This window comes from Siphateles boraxobius, unplaced genomic scaffold, assembly GCF_051911475.1.
Source record: "Siphateles boraxobius isolate OS27281-9 unplaced genomic scaffold, OSU_SipBor_1 20, whole genome shotgun sequence".
NCBI lineage: Eukaryota > Metazoa > Chordata > Actinopteri > Cypriniformes > Leuciscidae > Siphateles > Siphateles boraxobius.
In genome coordinates, this window is record NW_027508811.1 from 14091778 (window position 1) to 14112747 (window position 20970).

General features: G+C 40.6%; 1 long non-coding RNA gene across 1 annotated transcript in view; it reads right to left on the reverse strand.

Annotated features, from left to right (window-relative positions):
- Nucleotides 1-20970, reverse strand: part of LOC143744700 (uncharacterized) — an 86377-nt gene that overhangs the window by 31145 nt on the left and 34262 nt on the right. The window contains exon 2 of the long non-coding RNA XR_013205898.1: nt 11385-11581. This is a non-coding gene — a long non-coding RNA (uncharacterized LOC143744700). The remainder of the gene's footprint in view (nt 1-11384; nt 11582-20970) is intronic.

Consider the following 20970-nt stretch of genomic DNA (forward strand, 5'->3'; position numbering starts at 1 on the left):
AATACACTGATATTCTGATTAATACAGGTATATTCCAGCTGTTTTATTCAAACTGGCTTAATGTGACTACAGCACTCAAGTTAATTTATTTACATGAGCCTACATGCAGTACCTGGAAATGGAATATAACCAAATTCTCATAAAAATCTGATTATTTGAGTGCATTAAATGCAGTAAATGATGCATTCAGCTTCTAATTTTAAACAAATTTTGTGCAGATGCCTCGAAAATCTAATCTCACCAAGCTGCTTTGATTCTGTGGGAACAGACGAAGCACATGGAGGAGCATGTGTGTGTCACACAAAACACATGTACACCAAATGCACAAATGAGGAAAACACGTCCGTTGCCGCAGTGAGAAACATAAAGCTTTACAAATGCCAATAAAGGATGAAAAAAGGATACATGGGGAATGGTAAGTGTACATAGATTTGGACCTCTCAATTTTATTCACATCTTGATTGTGCCAGACAGTGTTGTAACAAGTTATGTGCGTTACATTCACAAATTACTACAGTACACTACAATTCAAATGTGTGGGGTTGTTTTAAAAAATGCAGTTGCTTACACTCACCAAGGCTGCATTTATTTCACAATTTAAAATAACTGTTTTGTAATACAAGTCCTGTCATAAAAATCTAGATGGCACAGGCTGATAGGTCCTCAATCTGCTTGCAATCACATCAATCTATAGGGCACAGCTTATTGGTTGTTGTTGTATTAGAAGCCAATGAGCTTGTTGCTCAACCTTAAAATACTGGTTATACCATTGCTGTAGCAGTTGCAGCATGCTTTCAGAAACCCTCCACCTTCCCCAGCTACACCTGTACAGATCTGCTGCTGGTAATTCATGTGTGCTGTATATTGTACAGCAGCAGCATGTCTTACTTGCTCACAGCAGCATGTCTATTGTCAGTAGCAAGTCCTGTAATTGCTCTGCAGCAGATATATATGTTTAAAATATTATGTATTCCTGTGATGGCAAAGCTGAATTTTCAGCAGACATAATTCCAGTCTTCAATGTTCTTCAGTGATCCTTCAGAAATCATTCTATTATTATCAAATATTGAAAACTACCAACTAGGATTTGCTGATAAATAGAAAGTTCGGAAAAGCAGAATTTTTGTTATGTAATGTATTTTTTTTTTCAAATAAGTAACAGAAATAAAATGTTACTTAAATAAATATTTAAATGGATACATAAATACAATGAAAAGCAAGATTAGAGCTATTATTTTGCCATTTAAAAGAGAGAGCTTCTAGTCAACTGATGGAGGAAACAAAGATAACATTAATTGCTTATACTTTATAAATATAAAATGCTTTTAATGCTCAGTAACTGCTCAGAATGGATAGCAGTAGAAAAATAACCAGAAATATCGAAGACAGCCGGCCTACCTTTCTGATCACCCTGCCTGGCCTTTTCATATTCATGAGCCCTTGGATCAATACTGAAGCCTCCTGACCAGCTACTGGTAATGCCCTTGTTTCCATCCATTATTTGGCATTTCAAAATGCAAGTGTGTTTGTAAGTCAGAGAGTGGAGGAGAAGAAGAATCGAACCTGTGTGACCAGAGACTAAAAAAGTGAGCTACAGAGAGACAGAAGGAGGCGAGACATTTAATACAGCAAAAGAATGGTTCTCTAGTATATTACTCCATTCACACGCTACCTGTCCAGATTCTTTGTAGACATAAATTCACATATAAACTCACACTTTGCTGTAATCATAAACATTGTTTAGACAAAATATCCCGCACTGACTGCATTATCAGCAGAGGAGTAAACTGTGTTCCGTCATTTTACTGCAATGTGATTTTAATCGCCTTCAGTAGTGCTTTAGAGCTGTTTTGTGATGTTGTGATGATGGAGACTCGCTCATTAATTTTGTATGGCAGAAGTGCTTGACAGAATGATAGATTTTTAATCAAAGCTTTTAATTAATTTGGGGATGTGCTTCAAACCTACAGAGAGACTTATGGAACCCCCAGTGTTTCTCTGCTTTATTTTGTCAAAAGATTGAGATGCATGAACAGCTTGATAACATTGTGCCTTTATGCCTACAATACAGAATGTCACTTTCACTATTTGGTAAATAAGTTAATATATCACTGAAAGCAGGACTAGCAATAGCATTCAGCAGAATACTATTTTGTTTTAAACAGTTTAACTATTCTTGAACTAGATATTTTGTTATTATTATAAATCTGTATTATTACACATATTACATAATCTATAATTTTACATACTTATTGTTCCCTTTCAAGGGAACTCGAGCTGCGTCAAACGCTGCGGGAACGCCCCTGCGTTGTGCGTCATGAAGCACGTATGGAATCAGCCCAATGGAGAGATGGAACGTCATAGGCGGGTGACGTCATCGACCAGGAAACTATAAAGCACCCCATAAACACAAGCGCAACAGCTTTCTGTGCCTTCAGTCGCGCTATATGTGAATCTGTCACTGTGTGAATATTGTTTGTCTTTACATACTCTGCACCACACAAACAATTTATATATATATGTATATCTTGCCGAGGCAGAGCAACGACGCGTATCGTGGGGATCGCAGATGGATCTCTCAGCGGGGTTAGAGACGGGCTCTGCCTTATCTCTCCCTTCACCTGTGAGATCCAGTGCCTCAGTCCCGTGTTCGGAAGCACGCGCTGCGGTTTCTTCCGCTCGGGGTGAGGCACCAGTTGTAAATGAGGGAGATGTGGAGGATTCCCCACCTTACACTCCCGAAAGTGATGAGCTAGTGGAGGTATTAACAAGAGCTGTAGAAAAACTCAGCATTGTATGGCCAGTGACTAGACAGGAGTCTGTTTCTAAATCAAAATTAGATGAGAGATTTTTGCCGTCACGAGTGCAACCTCCACGCCGGTGCTTGCCGTTTTTTCCCGATCTCCACACTGAGGTGTCGAAATCGTGGAAAAAACCGGTGTCATATAGAGTGTTTAGTCCCCAGACTTCAACATATTCTAATATTGTGGGGGCAAAATCATATGGTTATTCGGCTATGCCTCGCGTGGAAGAGACGCTTGCGAGTTTTCTCTCCCTCGAGGCTGCGTCATCTGTTAAGGCACCGGCATTACCCACCAAGCCTCTTAGAAATATTTCGGTTTTTGTGGGTAAAGCGTATTCGGCGGCGGGTCAGGCTGCGTCATGTCTGCATACTATGTCTATTATGCAGGCATACCAGGCCGACCTGCTGAGGGACGTGAGTGAGAGTGAGGAGGTCAGTGCTGACGTGGTTCGCGAACTGCGTCAGGCTGCTGATTTATCCCTGCGCGCAACCAGAGAGTCGGCCAAGCTAGTGGGTCGATCTATGGCAGCTCTGGTGGCCGCAGAAAGACATCTGTGGTTAAATCAGACAAATATAAAAGAAAAAGAAAAAGCTTTCCTTTTAGACACTCCTCTCTCCCCCCTGGGTTTATTTGGCGATGCTGTAAATTCTGTCATCGATAAATTCCAGGAGAAGGAAAAGCAAACAACAGCTTTTAAGAAATTTCTCCCTTTAAAAATTCATGTCCCTGGGGCTGCTGGGCGGGAGCAGCCCCGGCCGTCTGCGAGCTCATCATATAGGGCGCTGAAGCAGAGTGTCGCGTCTCGTGCTCCCCCTGCTGGACAGTGGGCTCAGCCGCGGCACTCTCAGCCGAAATCTCCCAGTAATAGAACTGATCTGAGGACAGTTATATTAGATAAGAAGGCTAAGAAGAAGTCATGGCGCCACGGCGCGCAGGACACTGAGGGTGGTCCCCACCAAGGCGGAAAGGTGTTCACCTCTTTCTACGGTGCCCATTCTTCCTCGGTGCCCTCAGGGGCCCGTTCTGCCAACCCCGCCTTCATGCCGGGGCGCAGACGGTCCCAGCGAGCGATTTCCCGAGGGACGCTCACTCCCTCTGAGGAGGGTTTCAGAGCGGTTAGACCAGTTGTTCCCTGCCGGTGTGCCGTTTCAGGGCGCTGCGTTTGCTGCTCAAGTTACACCAGAGGCCAGTCTCGAGAGACTGGTACCCTTAGTAGAATTTCTGGCAGAGTGGAAAAGCCTTCCAAAAATATCTCATTGGTTCCTGCAGACAATAGAAAGGGATTATGCTATCCAATTCAGGTGTCGTCCACCAAGATTCAGAGGGGTTCTGCCTACAGTGGTGGGCCCCGAGCAGGCTCTGGTTATGGAACAAGAGGTGAAAGCACTCCTTCAAAAGGAGGCTATAGAACGGGTTCCTCCTCCCAGTGTGGAGTCAGGCTATTACAGCCGATATTTCATCGTTCCAAAATAGGATGGGGGGTTGCGTCCAATTTTACACCTGCACCTATTGAATCGCTCGGTAGGGAAGCCAAAATTCAAGATGCTCTCTATCAAGCAGATCGTGTCACAAATCAGATCCGAGGACTGGTCTGCCACGATAGATCTAAGGGACGCGTACTTCCACATTTCCATCCTTCCACAACACAGGAAGTTCCTGAGATTCGCCTTCGGGGGCGAGGTGTACCAGCACAGGGTTCTTCCGTTTGGCCTAGCTTTATCTCCCCGCACTTTCACGAAATGCATGGACGCAGCACTAGTGCCCCTGAGGCTTCAGGGTGTTCGTGTCCTCAATTACATCAACGATTGGTTGATTTTAGCTCAGACAGAGCAGATGGCGGTTCGACATTGAGATGTCGTTCTCGTTCATATCAGGAAGTTGGGGTTGAGGCTGAACACAAAGAAAAGTGTATTATCTCCTCAGAAGACCACTTTTCTGGGTGTCGTTTGGGTTTCGGTTTCGATGCAGGCACGACTCGCTCCGACCCGCATCGTTTCGATTCTCTCAGCTGTGAAACAAGTAAAGCTAGGCCAGCTACTTACTGTAAAATAGTTTTAGAGACTGTCGGGTCTGATGGCAGCAGCGTCCGACGTTATACCTTGCGGCCTGTTGTACATGAGATCGCTACAGTGGTGGCTCAGGACCAAGGGATTCTCCCCGAGGGGAAATCCGCTCCGCACGGTCAAAGTCACGCGGCGCTGCCTTCGTGCTCTGGTCATGTGGAAAGAAACTTGGTTCCTATTCAAAGGGCCTGTGTTGGGGGCTCTTTGTCGTCGCGTAACGCTAACGACGGATGCTTCCCTCACAGGGTGGGGGGCGGTCACGAGTGGTCGTCCAGCCCAAGGGCTGTCGCAGGACCATCATCTATCACGGCTTATAAATTGTCTAGAGATGTTGGCGGTGTTCCAGGCTCTGAAACACTTCCTAGCAGACCTGAGAGGTCATCATTTGTTAGTTCAGTCAGACAACACGTCGGTGGTCTCTTATATAAATCATCAGGGGGGCCTGCGGTTTCGCCGGCTTTACAAGTTGGCCCGTCAGATCCTCCTGTGGTCCCAAGGGAGGTTACTATTTCTGAGAGCAATGTATCTTCCTGGGTATTTGAATGTGGTAGCAGACTCCCTGTCGAGACAGGGGCCGAGGCCGGGGGATTGGAGACTCCATCCCGAGGTGGTGGAGCTCCTTTGGTTGAGTTTCGGTCGCGCCGAGGTGGACCTATTCGCTTCCAAGGAGACCACGCATTGTCATCTGTGGTTTTCCATCAGCCATCCAGCCCCTCTGGGGTTGGACGCTATGGTGCAGCCGTGGCCGAGGTCACGTCTGTTCGCCTTTCCCCCGATTGCTCTGCTACCTGGAGTTCTGGAGAGGGTTCGCCGGGACAGGGTCAGCCTACTATTAGTAGCCCCGTTCTGGCCGGCCCGAGTATGGCTTGCGGACCTGATTTCTCTCCTGGACGGCTCTCACTTGGAGCTCCTGGGCAGGAGGGATCTACTCTCTAAGGCGGGCAGCATGATATTTCACCCCCGCCCAGTATTGTGGGCTTGGCCTCTGAGGGGGCCCAGCTCATGAACTCTGGTCTCTCAACCGAGGTTGTTGAGACCATTCTTCACTCCATAGCTCCATCCACGAGGAAGCTTTATGCCTTGAAGTGGAAACTCTTCACTTCTTGGTGTGGAGAGCACCTGCAGGACCCAGTTAACTGCCCAGTGGGTGCAGTGCTGGAATTCCTGCAGGAGCGCTTCTCAACAGGGCTATCCCCCTCCACACTAAAGGTGTATGTGGCGGCACTGGCTGCTTACCACGTCCCTTTCAGTGGAGTTTCTCTTGGGAGACACCCGCTTATAACTCGTTTCCTTCATGGCACACTGAGGCTGAGGCCAGCAGTTCGTACGAGGGTGCCGGCCTGGGATCTGGCCATCGTATTAGAAGGTCTCTCCCTAGCTCCTCTTGAACCTATCGAAGAAGTTCCTGAGAAGTTTCTCACGTTTAAGACTATCTTTCTTCTTGCTATCTCCTCACTAAAGAGAATCGGAGATTTGCAGGCTCTGTCGGTTTCACCCTCGTGCCTGGAATTTTCGCCTGGCATGGTTAAGGCTTTTTTGCATCCTAGACCAGGTTACGTTCCCAAGGTCCCTACTAATGTTGTTAGACCTACAGTTCTGCAGGCCTTTTGTCCTCCTCCGTTTCTGTCGTCTGACCAGGAGAAACTCAATTTACTCTGCCCTGTTAGGGCGTTAGACGCCTATGTCCACAGAACTGCCCTGTGGAGGAAGTCAGAACAACTATTTGTGTGCTTTGGGCCACCCAAGAAGGGGTGTCCCGCGTCTAAACAGAGAATGAGCAAGTGGGTGGTCGAGGCTATCTCACTTGCCTATGAGTCGGCTGGTCATTCTTCACCTTTGGCTGTACGAGCCCACTCTACCAGGAGTATGGCGGCTTCTAAAGCCTTACTGTCAGGAGTTTCCCTCAGTGACGTTTGTGATACGGCTGGATGGTCTTCACCGCATACTTTCATTAAGTTCTACGACCTGGACTTAAGTTCTACCCCTGGGGCACAGGTGCTCTCGTCCTCTGTGCGCTAGTTCTCACATGGTGGTCACTTGGTCCTATGGCGACGTGGGTATTAGCGTTCCCACAGCGTTTGACGCAGCTCGAGTTCCCTTGAAAGGGAACGTCTCGGTTACGTATGTAACCCTAGTTCCCTGATAGGGAACGAGACGCTGCGTCATTCCACCATACTCCCGGCATTCCTGCTAGCGCTTCCTTCAGGCCTGTCAGAAGCTGTTGCGCTTGTGTTCATGGGGTGCTTTATAGTTTCCTGGTCGATGACGTTACCCGCCTATGACGTTACATCTCTCCATTGGGCTGATTCCATACGTGCTTCATGACGCACAACGCAGGGGCGTTCCCGCAGCGTTTGACGCAGCGTCTCGTTCCCTATCAGGGAACTAGGGTTACATATGTAACCGAGACGTTTTGTTTTTACATCCAGTCCTAATTACTGCCTGCACAACAGTGTGGTTAGTAATGTCAGCATTGTCTGCCAAGATTAATTTTTTTTTTCTAGTAAAAATGAATATTAACAAACAACAGTATCCACAGGCACATCTCAGGCCTCATTATCCACATTTATCCACCCTCAATTATAAGTATACAGCCAAAGTTATCCAAGGCAGCAAGCTATCAGCAATACAGTAATTTGCTATTAGCTATCAGCAATACAGTAATTTGCTATTAGCTATCAGCAATAGAGTAATTTGCTATTAGCTATCAGCAATACAGTAATTGACTATTAGCTATCAGCAATACAGTAATTTGCTATTAGCTATCAGCAATACAGTAATTTCCTATTAGCTATCAGCAATTTGCTATTAGCTATCAGCAATACAGTAATTTGCTATTAGCTATCAGCAATACAGTAATTTGCTATTAGCTATCAGCAATTTGCTATTAGCTATCAGCAATACAGTAATTTGCTATTAGCTATCAGCAATACATTAATTGACTATTAGCTATCAGCAATACAGTAATTTGCTATTAGCTATCAGCAATACAGTAATTTGCTATTAGCTATCAGCAATAAAGTAATTGACTTTTAGCTATCAGCAATACAGTAATTTGCTATTAGAACACTGGTTGCCCTCTAAGTCTGCCAGTGTGAGAAAGTGAATGGATACGAGAAACCCTCCATATTCATTTATTCCAACCCTCCATAGTTCTTTATTCCTGCACTTGTAAATAAAGTCGAAAGACAGAAATGAGCTGCTGAAGCTACCAAAACATTTACAGTAAATATCTGAACACATTGTGCCATGCATCACTTTAACGACACATTTTCTTTAGTTTAGTGGTTTGTGTCGGCTCCAATGACCTTGAAGAAACCAGTGAAATTCAAGAGACATCTAGAAAACAACACTAATATTGTTTGCATATTATTGGCCTAATAAGTAAAAGCTAATATTAAATGTACACTATAAATATTGTAAGCTCTGTGATGAAAATGCATGTTCATCTACTGTTCATTGTTCATCTATTGAATAAAAGCGCCTGTTAAATGCATAAATGCAAATTCATTTCAATGTTTAATTTTTAAGATCAATTTACATATGTAAAACAAACAATTTCAGTGCTGGGTGTTGGGTTGCCACACAGGTTCAATGAAAAATCTAGGTCCAACACCAGCTGAGAAATGCTGCTTTAGTGTGATTGCAAGAGAAAAAAGATGTGGATATTCATCTATAACCAATAAGAGGTTTGTAAAATGTTTACCTCTAATATATCTGCACTCTGTAAAATTAAAATTAATATTTAAAATTAATAAAATTGTAAAATTAAATGTAAAATTAAAATTAATATTTAAAGACAACATAAGATAAGCATTTATCTTTCCATGCAACGTGGTTCCTAAGTCCCATGGTGATAAAATGAATGCTGCAAACATGCACTGTTCTCATCTTCTCTCTCCCCTATATTCTCCCCTTTTTCCCACAGAGGGAGAACTCATGGGACCATTTTGTTTTGCCCTCGCTCTCTTTTAAACCCAACCCAAAGACAACTTTGTCTAAAGGATAATACAGCATGTGGAGTATTACCAAATTACAATCACCAAACACAAAAAGATGAAATGAATAATACAATAACACACATCTACATTGCTAGTTTTGACACCCTTAGAGTGGCCCAGAAGACATTAAGACTACTGCCTCAGTGACTAATACAGTAGCATGACTTATCAGCCGAGTTCCTCTGCACAACATGAACACACAAAGGTCTCGAAGGACACGTCTCCACGGAGACAAGAGGTCACGTCAAAATCTCACCAATTACAACCCAAAGAGCCACAAGCGTGAAGGTCAGAGAACATAAAAAGGTAAGAGACACAGAGAGTGAGAAACAGCACAAACATTAGCTCATCATCTCAAGATGCTCATACAATTCGCTTGTTTTTTCAGACACTGGGTTTCATTCACTAATAATTACGAGGATTATTAGTATTTATAACTTCAAGAAAAAATGTTCTAATGTTAATGAATTTGAAGTATTCCAAATAAGCAACTGTGTTCCTGAGGTTAATGATTTGCATAAAACACACCCAAACCATCTCCATATAAGGGCTTTCCTCTCAAACTTTTTTGCCAATCTCAGCAAACTTATGGCTCTCTGTAAAGACTTTCAGCAAGATCCTCAGGCAATGGAAAGTTTGCAATTCTCAAAACCAGTTAAAACACAATAAACACCTTTTATATAGACCCAGATTACAGACCCCTAATAACCAGCTGTAAATAAGTTTTTAAAACGTCACAGCTTGATCTATTAAACACTTTTCTTACTATTTTACTGATATGATTAAACATATTTAACATAGAATGTCGTCTTAACACGTTTATAAGGCCAATCAGAGTGTTTGATTTTTTATTTATGTGTATATAGTTTAAGCATACATAGTTAAGGAAACTCTAACCGAACTCTGATTGGTTCTTTCATTGCCGAAGCACCAGCCGATCAGAAGTACTTTCAAATCCATGTAACCATATATATCATATCCTAGCCTGCGATCGGCACATTACGCGAATATGAAAACTTCTGTTATTCCTCCTGAAGTGCTTTTTCAGTTGTTCCTAATTTTTTTCCATAAATTTAGAACAAATTTTGTTCACAGAAATGATTCCCCCCCACATGTTTAATGAATTAGGCTCACTGTTTTCCACAGGGTCACCCGTGCACGCGCGCACACACACACACACACACACACACACACATTTTATAGCCATAATGATTTTTATACTGTACAAACTGTATATTCTAACCCCTAACCTTCACCCTACCCCTTTTTATAGTTTCAAAAGACACCACATAGTATGATTTATAAGTTATTTTCCTCATGGGGATCAAGTTCAAGGATTTTAGATATTGCCATCTTTGTGGGGAACATAGGTTATACCTAAACCACATGCACGCGCGCACGCACACACACACACACACACACACACACACACACACACACACACACACACACACACACACACACACACACATTACACACACCCTGTAAGATGGGCGAGTAGGAAGGAATGACAAACAGAATCGATCTCTCTCACTGAGTCTAAAAGAAATCACTTCAATATGCTGGTAACGATTACCACTCCATAAGAGACTTGTTGATAACATAATAGAGTACAAGGGCAAGAGACACTTGGAAAATGACAGACGCAAGCTTACCCTACTCTCAGCCCCTGCCTTGTGGATTTATAGTGAGTGAGTGACAGAATGAAAACAGGGCACTGTAGGCATGAGGGAGGCACATCAAATCACTTTATGCTATTCAACCTCAGCTGTTCCAGTGCCTTGCAGTCATTGCTTCACTAACTCTCTGCCTGTTACATTGTGTGAACATGCTGAGCTGCTGACGGTATCATGTCAAGGTTATGCCTTTCCAGCTCCTCCTCCGAGTACCTAACATAAAGGATTTAGCAACAGGGAATATGAAGCCCCTTTCCTCTAATTCTATGTGAAGTGGACCTCTTGTTTCTTAGGGCTGCCACATCAGGAAAGGCTTCCATCCATCAAAGTCTTCGAGGTCAATGAATTTCTGCCTGTCTATCATTTAAAAATATCCACATAAGGGGTGTTGAAGGTAATATAAAAAAAGTGCGAGAGTGATGCAGTTCAAAAAAGTTAAAATTGAGAAACTTACATTTTAGATACAATATTGCCAGTTTTGCTCTAGCAATGAAAATTATTCCAAACTCTTATTAACTGTCGTGTCTCTGAGCAATACAGCACAGTAGAAGCGTAACTGAATGAATCAGTGTTTTAAATTAATCAATTGAGTTAATGATTCAATGATTCAAACTTATCGCCACTAACTAGCACATCGCTGTAAGCTGCAGAAACCGCTTTATTAGTGTCACTGGTGTGTTTGCTGTTCTTGCTGCTAGCAATAAGACATTTGTTTTTACTGATTTTACCGTAAGTAAGGGACTACGGTGATTTAAAGTGCACATCATTTAATGCCTTTTATCACTATGTGGGCATTTCAATATTCCATAAGCCTGTATTTAATGTCAAGTGCATATTTACCTAATATAGCAGGCTTAGTGTGTTTTCTAGTGCCGTTCCTGCTGAGCCCTGTTTGATCTGGGATAATGGTCCAAACCCCTCCACAGCTGATGGCTTAGTTTCTTGCACCCTGGCCTAAAACAGACATTCCAACCTGGATCCACAGCACAGATGATAGAAACATTGCAAGAACAGGACTGGGATTTGCTGCTCTTGACCTGAAAAGAAGAGTTATGAGATGTATTAAATTTTTGCCCTTGGCTTTGCCTCCAACTCTCTGTCTGCCCTAAAACGAGCATGTGGTTGACATTCAACCTTATATTCTCCTCGCTGTCTGTGGTAAGATTTAAAGTGGGGGGCAATTTTACTCCAATAAAGCACTGAGATTTTCACAGTCCTGATAAATACATACAAATTATTTTTTTCCCTATTTCTGGAAGAAAAAAATCACATGCTCTCTTGAGTGGGCACTTATTTTCAATAAGTAATCCGCTAAAAAAGTATGTTCTATACATTATGAGTGTGTGTAGTATGAATATTCTGGACGTACTACATTCACCATGTTGTCACTATCATGTGACCTATCAGCATCAGTCACGTTGCTTTACTGCCATTCATAAATCCTCTCCTGTGGCCTCATGGGATAGTAAAGTTTGTAAATTGTAATGTAGACAGATGCATTTTCTATAAAGCTGCTTTGAAATAATATGTTTCACGAGTTCACACTTACATATAATTGATGGAGTAAAGCTTTATGCGTATTTGGCGTGCTGTCCGGGGGGAGGGGTCTGAGCTCTGAATTTGGCCCGAACCCAGAGTACTCCCCCCGTGTATAGAAGTGATTAGAACTAGAAGTGTGGAGAAGGGGTGGTGGAGGGATGCTGATAAACTGTCAACGAACGGAGGTAGGTCTGCTGACTGTATACCTCTTATCGTTGATTAACTGTATGCTCTCGACCCGAGTTAATTATGTTAATTATCTGAACGTGCTTCTCCTGAACTTTGTTAATAAAACATCATTTTGTGAAAAGCGCTATAGAAATAAATGTGAATTAAACTGAATTAAAGTGTCCATCGTATGCACACTTCAGAATCTCGCCGGAAGTAGTAAGTCACGGGTACTTTTTGCCTTGTAAAATACTCTTTTATGAATACTGTGAATTCTGACAAACTTCTTTTGTCACATACTGTTTTTCACCTACTATATAGTAAGGAAATATGCAATTTCGGATGCAGCCTAAGTCTTGAACTTCAATTCATCAGCACTGAAGTGCTCGGAGGGCATACATCAAATTAAAACTATAATCTTCTCCAATGTTTGTTTTTGTAATTAATAAACAGCACTAAAGCAACTGTTGTCTGAATTGTACCCTTTGTTCCACTTTAAAATGACAAATGAAGCACTGGGTGAAATCAATCACATTGAAAGCTTAAAGGGAATGAAACCGTTTATTTATGATGGCTTAACGCTGAGCAATGCCACAGAAGTCTAACTCTCCTGGCAGGATATGAAATTGGTCAGCCCACCCTGCAGCCAACATTACTGAATCATTCCATCATCCTACATATCAATTATGTCCTTCTGATTCAATTACTTATTGCTTATTTAAACAATTTTTTTCATGCATTTCTGCAAGAAAAGGGAGATAACACAATCAACTAATAAATTCATGCGCATACTCCCTAATGTTACTACATTTATATGGATATTTTTCATTGATTTCATGCAGAATTGTGGTGGAATAAATATAATAGGAATCTAGGAATCAAGCTTTTTTTTTTCATTCGTGTTTCAGATGACATCATACATTGCGATTCCTATGTAGCCCTGTGGAATCTGCATGGAATCATGGATGAGGAATTTATAGCTTTCGCTAAGCCATGCTGCCATCTACTGTTTTTACTGTTAAACCACACACACGCCATAATAAAAAACCCAAGTAAACAAAAATCTAGAAACCTCAATAAATGAGTGTTAATGTTCCAAATTAACAAATAAATATATAAAATTGGGGAATTTTAATGACTTAAATGGCACTCTTACTGTATGTTAAGAATACTAACTAATATCATTTTCATCTCAGAGATTTTTATTCAATAATATATATATTTGTTGTTTGCATGGAGTACATGCAAAAGCAAATAAGAACATGCAACTTTTTGGGAAAAGACATTTCACATTTCAGACAATGATCCAGACATGTCAATCCTAAGGTGAACATTGCAGGATTTAAAAGCAGCAGTTCGTAAAACTATTTCCTCAGTTGACATACTATTTTATTTCCAGCACATTTGTTATATCCCTTCATAACTTTCCTTTCTCGTTTCCCACAGACATACAGCAGCAAATGGTTTAACAATAAACTTCTGACAGCAACACATGCTCTGCTAATTGCCTCAAGTCCATTAGTTAACACTTTCTAAGAAGCTTAACATAATGAAAACCGCACTCCTAATTATCCTAAAAGGTGGTCATCAGGCATGGACATAAACGTAAAGAACTTGATGAATTCCTTAAGAAGACATTTTGAAGTATCTCCTCTGGTCTGTGCTGCATCTGATTGTGGCTTATCTCAGTGCTCTGTGGTCTCTTTATGCTGAAGTGAGAAATAGCACATTGTCTCAGTTTTGTAGCTGTAAGCCACTCTTCCTCTAATAGAGGAGATTGGCTGAGTGCCAGGCGCTTGCTGGCAGCCCGTGACCAGCGCTGTCTTAACTCCTGCGGGCGGCTATAGATTCTCTGCTCTTTGAAATCCCATCTTGTGCAATCTTAGTCTTGTTAAACTGTCATCCATCACCTTGTCCTTTACCCTGAATGATCCAATTATCCTAGCCACACTACAAAACACAGACACTCACAGATACATGCATGTAACTGTATATGGTGTACATGTGTATGATACCGGTTCACACACCTACACACTGACAGATTTCTCTTGTTTATATATATATATATATATATATATATATATATACATATATATATATATATATATATATATATATATTTATTTATTTATTTTTGAGTGAAAAAACTTCCTCTGCAGTCAGATAAAATAAACTCATATTAAAAGAAAATCAGACAAAATACTAATACTAAATTCTAGTTTTATAGTGTTATTAAGATAAAACACATGTCATGCCATTTACATAATTACAATTTGTTTTAATATGTTTTGAGTTAGGAGTGTATAGTGACAGGAATGCAAGAGGGGGAACTAAGACATGCAGAATAGATCCAAACCTTCTTCCTTGTGAGCAAAACCACTTTTATATATTATGTAGAGAGCATGTTTATTCCCATGCACCATGGCTCAGACATGTCATATTTTAAATATTACATTCAAACAAAGGACATCATAAAATAGCCTACTAGATTTAGCTCTTCTGCAGTCACACACACTTTACTGCTGGAATGGAACAAGGCTTTCTGCTGAAGCAGTGTTTAAATCTGCACAGGATGATTTGTGTTTTAGAAAAAAGAGCCTGATAGAGTACCTGTATCATAAAGCCAAAGCCCAGGAGACTGCTGGTTGAATAGAGAGCTCAAATGCTTCAAAATGTCCAGCAGAAATAGGTCAGAGCTACTGAACTCAATGACACACACTTCAAAAGATAAAGATAATCCATTTAGCCTGAGTGCTGCAACAGGAAAAACATTACAGGGGTTATCAATTTTCTGGACCGCTGTCTTGGGACTATTCATAGACTGTAAAAGGGACTATTAGGCGCTTTAGAATCATATCATGAGAAGGGGTTTCCTATCATTCCTATCAAGTCACAGGGAATTCTTCTGATTCTAAACTACAAAATCACCCTAGTACATGCCTTGTGCAAGAACAAGTGGAGCATCAAAAGATGAGTTGTCAAACTTTGAAGAATAAAGTATAAAAAGGTGACTTGACATGTTTTCTAAGGCAGAAAAAAGGCAGAGAGAGTTTCTGATTATCAAAGAAGTGCCTGCCATTCCCCTGACCCCCTTTTTTTTTCGTTTACAGGCCTTGCTGTCAAAGAGACAGTGATTTCAGGACACCTATTTTAGTTATATCTGTCAGGTAGTAGGGAAATAGTATGCGTGGCTTTCAATGCAATGATTTTCAATGCTTCATGCAGATAATTGAAGAAAACAAAATAATTAATTATACAGCTAGATATTAAAACAAGCTGCGGAAAAAGTGTACCTTTTTGATGCCGAAATGAAGACAGCTTTGAGAAGTGTGCTTGAGTATAATGAAAATTAAAAGATTCTGCTTTTAATGCGAGGTCAGCGTATGTAACTTGTGGGGAAAAAAGGGGGGATGAAGGAAAGGAGACACAATTAAAACATATCAGGGCTTTAATGTGATCTGACCATGAAAGCAGTGCAATCACCCATATTTCTGCTCGTATCCTCTCTCTTTGTTTATTATATACATTTTTTATGTTTCCTTGGGCAGATTGCAACCATCTATTTCTCATTTATCATATCAGAATATTTAAACGTCATGTTTTCAAATTTTGTTTTTGTTCTTTGTACACTCTCTCCCTCTCATTGGCCTGCCTCTCCTCTTAAAAAAAAATATTTTCCACTACTCACTGAGTTTGAGTTCTAAAAACACTAAGTACATGCTCTTTCATAACTGTTTTCCTAAAATCCCTTCATCCTCACCCACTTTGCTTTTCTCTCTCTGTCTCAGATATGTGCTAGTTCTGTCAGGTCTGTGAATCTCTCTGTGCCTACAAGCCTGACAGCCCATCCTCCGCAAGATCACTATTACGATTATTATCCCAACCAATATAATTATTTATTGAAGTACAATAAGAAACTACTGTCAGTCAGTTTGATTTTATCAACAAGAATTTCTAATAAAGACACATCAAAGGCACTTTGAACAGTCTAAAAAGCCAAATACAAAAAATAACTTATCTTTACTGCAGGCAAATCCTGGAGGCTGCTGCTAACTATTCACCATTTAAGCTCATATCTTCTCTTAAATAAAGAACAGTGAAACTTAACAAGAAACTAAAAGAGACGAAGACAGCCATTTAGAAAGAGTGTATAGTATATAGTATAGAATATATACGAACGCGATATATCCGTGTTATTCTTTAACTTGCTAAGAAAGTGTGGCTCATATCATCAGACATCTGAGACACGTCTGCCCCCTGCTGACAGTTTCTGAGATCATAGAGCATTTGTGACAAAATGTACAAATACAAATACACAATTGAGACTATCTCCACACTGACACTAGTTTATATAAGAGTTCCGGAATCAGGAAAACTTTTTTATCTCATCACAGACAAATATTCATCTAATACATTGCTACAATACACTTTACTGCAATGAACTCATTTGGTAATGCATCTGATCACTGCCCTCTTTTGGTAAACATTAAAAATACATCTTAAAAATACATACGCCCACCAAATTCTATACATTATTATTTTATCTTTGAATCACCATATAAACTACAAAACATTCCTGAATTAGAAATTTAATCAAAGTTTTCTACTCCAGATAAATCCAGATTGAAGATAAAGCCAATAATTAATTGTTCAAAATCATTACATTCAGAGGTTATAGGCTACTAAGGGTAGGGTCATTTTGGCGTGGCTAGCAATGGCGAGGTAGCTTTAAAAGCATAATATCCCACTTTCCCTTCAGTACTGTCCAAAACACATTTTCTAAAACACTTTTCTAAACACATGAACGCTTCTAAAGCACATGCACAGTCATAACAGTCTGCAAAGCGTTACAAATTATTGTAATATTACAATAATAATGAACATAAACAACTTAAAGAGAACTGACTTGTACCACCTGACTGCTGCAGAATCATTTTGGCAATGATAGTGTTGCCATTGAAACACATTTTCTTTCCAACTGTGCATTCTGAATAATAAATAAATCAATTTCCCCACTAACCTGCAGCAGTCTTCTCATTAACAGTGTTTTTCTCTTATTGATCATATTTCATCCATTGAGTTTACATTTTTAAATGAATTTGACAGATAAAAGGGATTGCTTGTGTGTGCTGGTGCTCTCTTATTCCAATCTTTTAAAATATTTAAAAGAATGAAGATTAATTCAATCATTATTTAATTAATCTTAAACAGTAATGCGTGCAGATTAGACCAGAAATACAGTGTCAACTACATTTAATATTAATTAATGGGCATATGTAAATTACATACAGAAAAACAATTGGTAAATGAAAAATGACACAGAATACGGATTAAAATATTTAATTCAAATAATTAATTGTTCATACTGATCTTGTCTCACACACCTCAGCATTGCGGTCACTAGTTTAGACAAGCTCTGACACCCCGGTGAAATAATCACATATGTTTACCAGCTGCTGCTTTCTCAGATTGGCTTGGGGTGGATTAAAACTTCATATTCCATTGAGTTTGAAAAATTCTTCACACAGTAATAATCAGAATATCTCTTCTCCTGTGTGTGTGTGTGTGTGTGTGTGTGTGTGTGTGTGTGTGTGTGTGTGTGTGTGTGTGTGTGTGTGTGTGTGTGTGTGTGTGTGTGTGTGTGTGTATTCCCAATCTGCTCCTTACTTTAGAAGTTAAGCATTAAACATATACAACATTAAACACATTTATTATGAAACTTTTTTTAACTTAATATGAAATGCATGACGAAAATATGTGTAATATGTCAATATTACAACAAAACAACACAATTTGAATTATTCTGTTTATATGTGAACTTAATGGTCACATGACCATAAACGATTAAATGACTTCCTTGAAGTGACCATCACATGTTCTCTTCACAGACTTGTGGAAGGGCCCTTCATGAAGGGATTCAGATGTTCACTTTCGTTTGGAACACCCCTATACACCCCTTGGAGCTTCCCTTCCCGAAGCGCTTTTCAAGGGTGCAAAAACGCAGTTTGGAATTTGTCCCAGAAAGCAGCCTCATTCCTGCTTGAAATAACTGTTCACCTGTGTGTACTTGCCATTTTAAATTTCTATAAGTAAATAATACACAAAATACAACTACTGTCCACTGCCTATACATCCACCTCTTATTCTTTCGTCTGTCTCTGCCACTCGTTTTCTCTTCACCCGGTCCTCTCTCTCTAGCACTTCTCATCCCTAGTTTAATGATGATTGTTTGCTTGCAGTGCCTGGTGAGATGCTCCGTCGACTGAAAGTAATTTATGTAACCAATCAAGCGCTCATTTGTCAACCATCACTCTTCATTTCAGTGACTGCAGGACACCAGTGCTGTGGTCTCTGGGGTGTTGACATATGTTGTTTTGTTATTTTCATTGCAATTAGCAGATGTGTCTGAGTAATAAGGGACAGTGGAACAGGGCCATGGCAATATGGTCACCTCAGTGAACGAACGAGAGAGAGAGAGAGCATGAGACAGAGGGGAACAGCTAGCCTGATTGTTAATTTTACCAAACTGATTCACAATTGTGATACGCAGCTTTTCTGTGTTTAAGTAATTTCTGCATCACAGGATTCACTAAACGGAATTGCAAAAATTATCGTTTTAAAACCAGTGGTCTGAACACTCCCCACATCTTCCATTGCTTGGACAAGCAGTTAATGAGCTCCATTAGTTTAGCCAATTTTATGTGGGAGTGGTCAGATGTTCTTCAAGCAAACAAACCAACAAACAAACAAACATGATATGGCAAAGTAATGTTTATAGTCCCAAACAGAAATCTCCATACAGGTGGCTACTTTGTAGATGTCTCTGCATATTAAGTTTGGAGAAAAGAAAGTATTTGACACAAAAACAGTAGCTTTCAAGCCTGTTTGAACACATCCGTGTCAACTTTAGGAATGTCCAACTGAAGGGTAAAGCAATGCTTACTGCAATACAGCAGGGGGTGCTGTAGCCTATATGGATGCAAGTGCCCAAAACATACCGTTTGTTCACATATCTTTGTTTTTCTGATCTAAATATTTGTGAAATTTGACAGGCCTGTGCTGCCAGTTCTAGCACAAAGTTAGAAGTACTTATTCAAAAGAGTAAGCGATATCAGACGCAGCCTTGTTTTGTTCCTGAATTGATCTGTGTTTTGAACAAATTATTAAAATCATTCGACTTGTTGCCACCTACAACCGTAACAGAAATCACAGACAAACCAGAACTCTTCGAGGATGGAACTGACTGTTTCATAATAAATCAGAAATTCTTCCGAATATACTATTGATTGCATCTTATCCAGTGGACTAATGAAACAGACACCTCTATGTGCCCTCTAATATTTACAACAGAATCTGTTCTCTGATGACGTATTCACTAGTGTGAGGGTGGGACAACCTGTCGCTCACATGAGGTCGCGTCATAGCAATAGCAAACCACAATGATTCAAAGATCTAATCAATTTCTGATGGACAAAAATGTAATCCCTACATTTTTTCTTGCATGAGAAGCAGTTTCACTTGGATTTACGTTACAATCAGGAAGGAAAGACTATCGCAACTTCCGTTTCATGCCGACTTTAAACTGAAAGGGGCGGGTATTGTCCCTCCATCCCTTTCTCCCTTCCTCTCTGCCTCAGTGCCTTCCTATTAGCCAGCCCATATTCCACATCAAAGGCACAGATGCCAATAACCTCACTCTGCCCCCTAAATGCTAAATTATTATTATTAAAGTGTGATTGACGGGCCTGCTTATTAATTATAATCTTGTGCACATATGCAGGGTGATGGAAGGAGTGGAAGCGGCTTTGTGTGCCAAGGCACCTCCACACAGAAGCTAATTTGCTCTGACACACTATCAAAGCATGCTCGTCAGAACTCCCATGGTGGCTCCTATGGGCCACATTCACGTTTAAGGGGCACACGGTGCAGGGGAGGGAGAGAGAGCATCACACACACACACACACACACACACACACACACACACACACACACACACACACACACACACACACACACACACAGGACAGACAGAAGCACAAGAGTCAAAGGTGGTAGCATGCTTTTTTAGATGTGTTTTTTGTAAAACACTCGTGTTCGTGTTCACACAAAAACATAAACGACTCAAAGAATTGTTGAAAAAAGTAAAGGTATTTCATTCAATCAGTTTTCTTTTATTTTGGTGGTAAATTTCCCCTGCCCTTATAGTTTTAATCGTTCTCATCTTCATCTATTCTTACCACATATTGCACACGTCTTGGTCCTCTGTGGAATTTCATCACTTGACAAAGAGTTGGAAAACAGAGAGAAGGGAATGAGTCACTAATGCAATTTGTAAAGACGCTTTGTAATACACTTAAGACACCCACATAAACTTTACCTGCTGGACTTTTATAGCTGTAAGGAATCAGGGATGTGATATAAATGTCAGAGCAATTCATACTGTCTCCATTAGGAAAGAAGATGAGAAAGGACAAACTCTCCAATCCCCCCCCCCCCCCAACCCCACCCCCCCCATCCCCCCGTCCCCCCCGGAAATGTATCAACATTTAAAAAATTACCATTAATTTAAATGTGTGTACCATAAACTGTTACATAAACAGATTTTGTTTAATTACATTTTGAATAAATAAAATATCCAACAAAATGTGTTTTGTCATGCACTGCAATTTTGCAATTCCAAGAATGTACAGGTGTCCTAATATCTGTCCAGCAGGGGGCA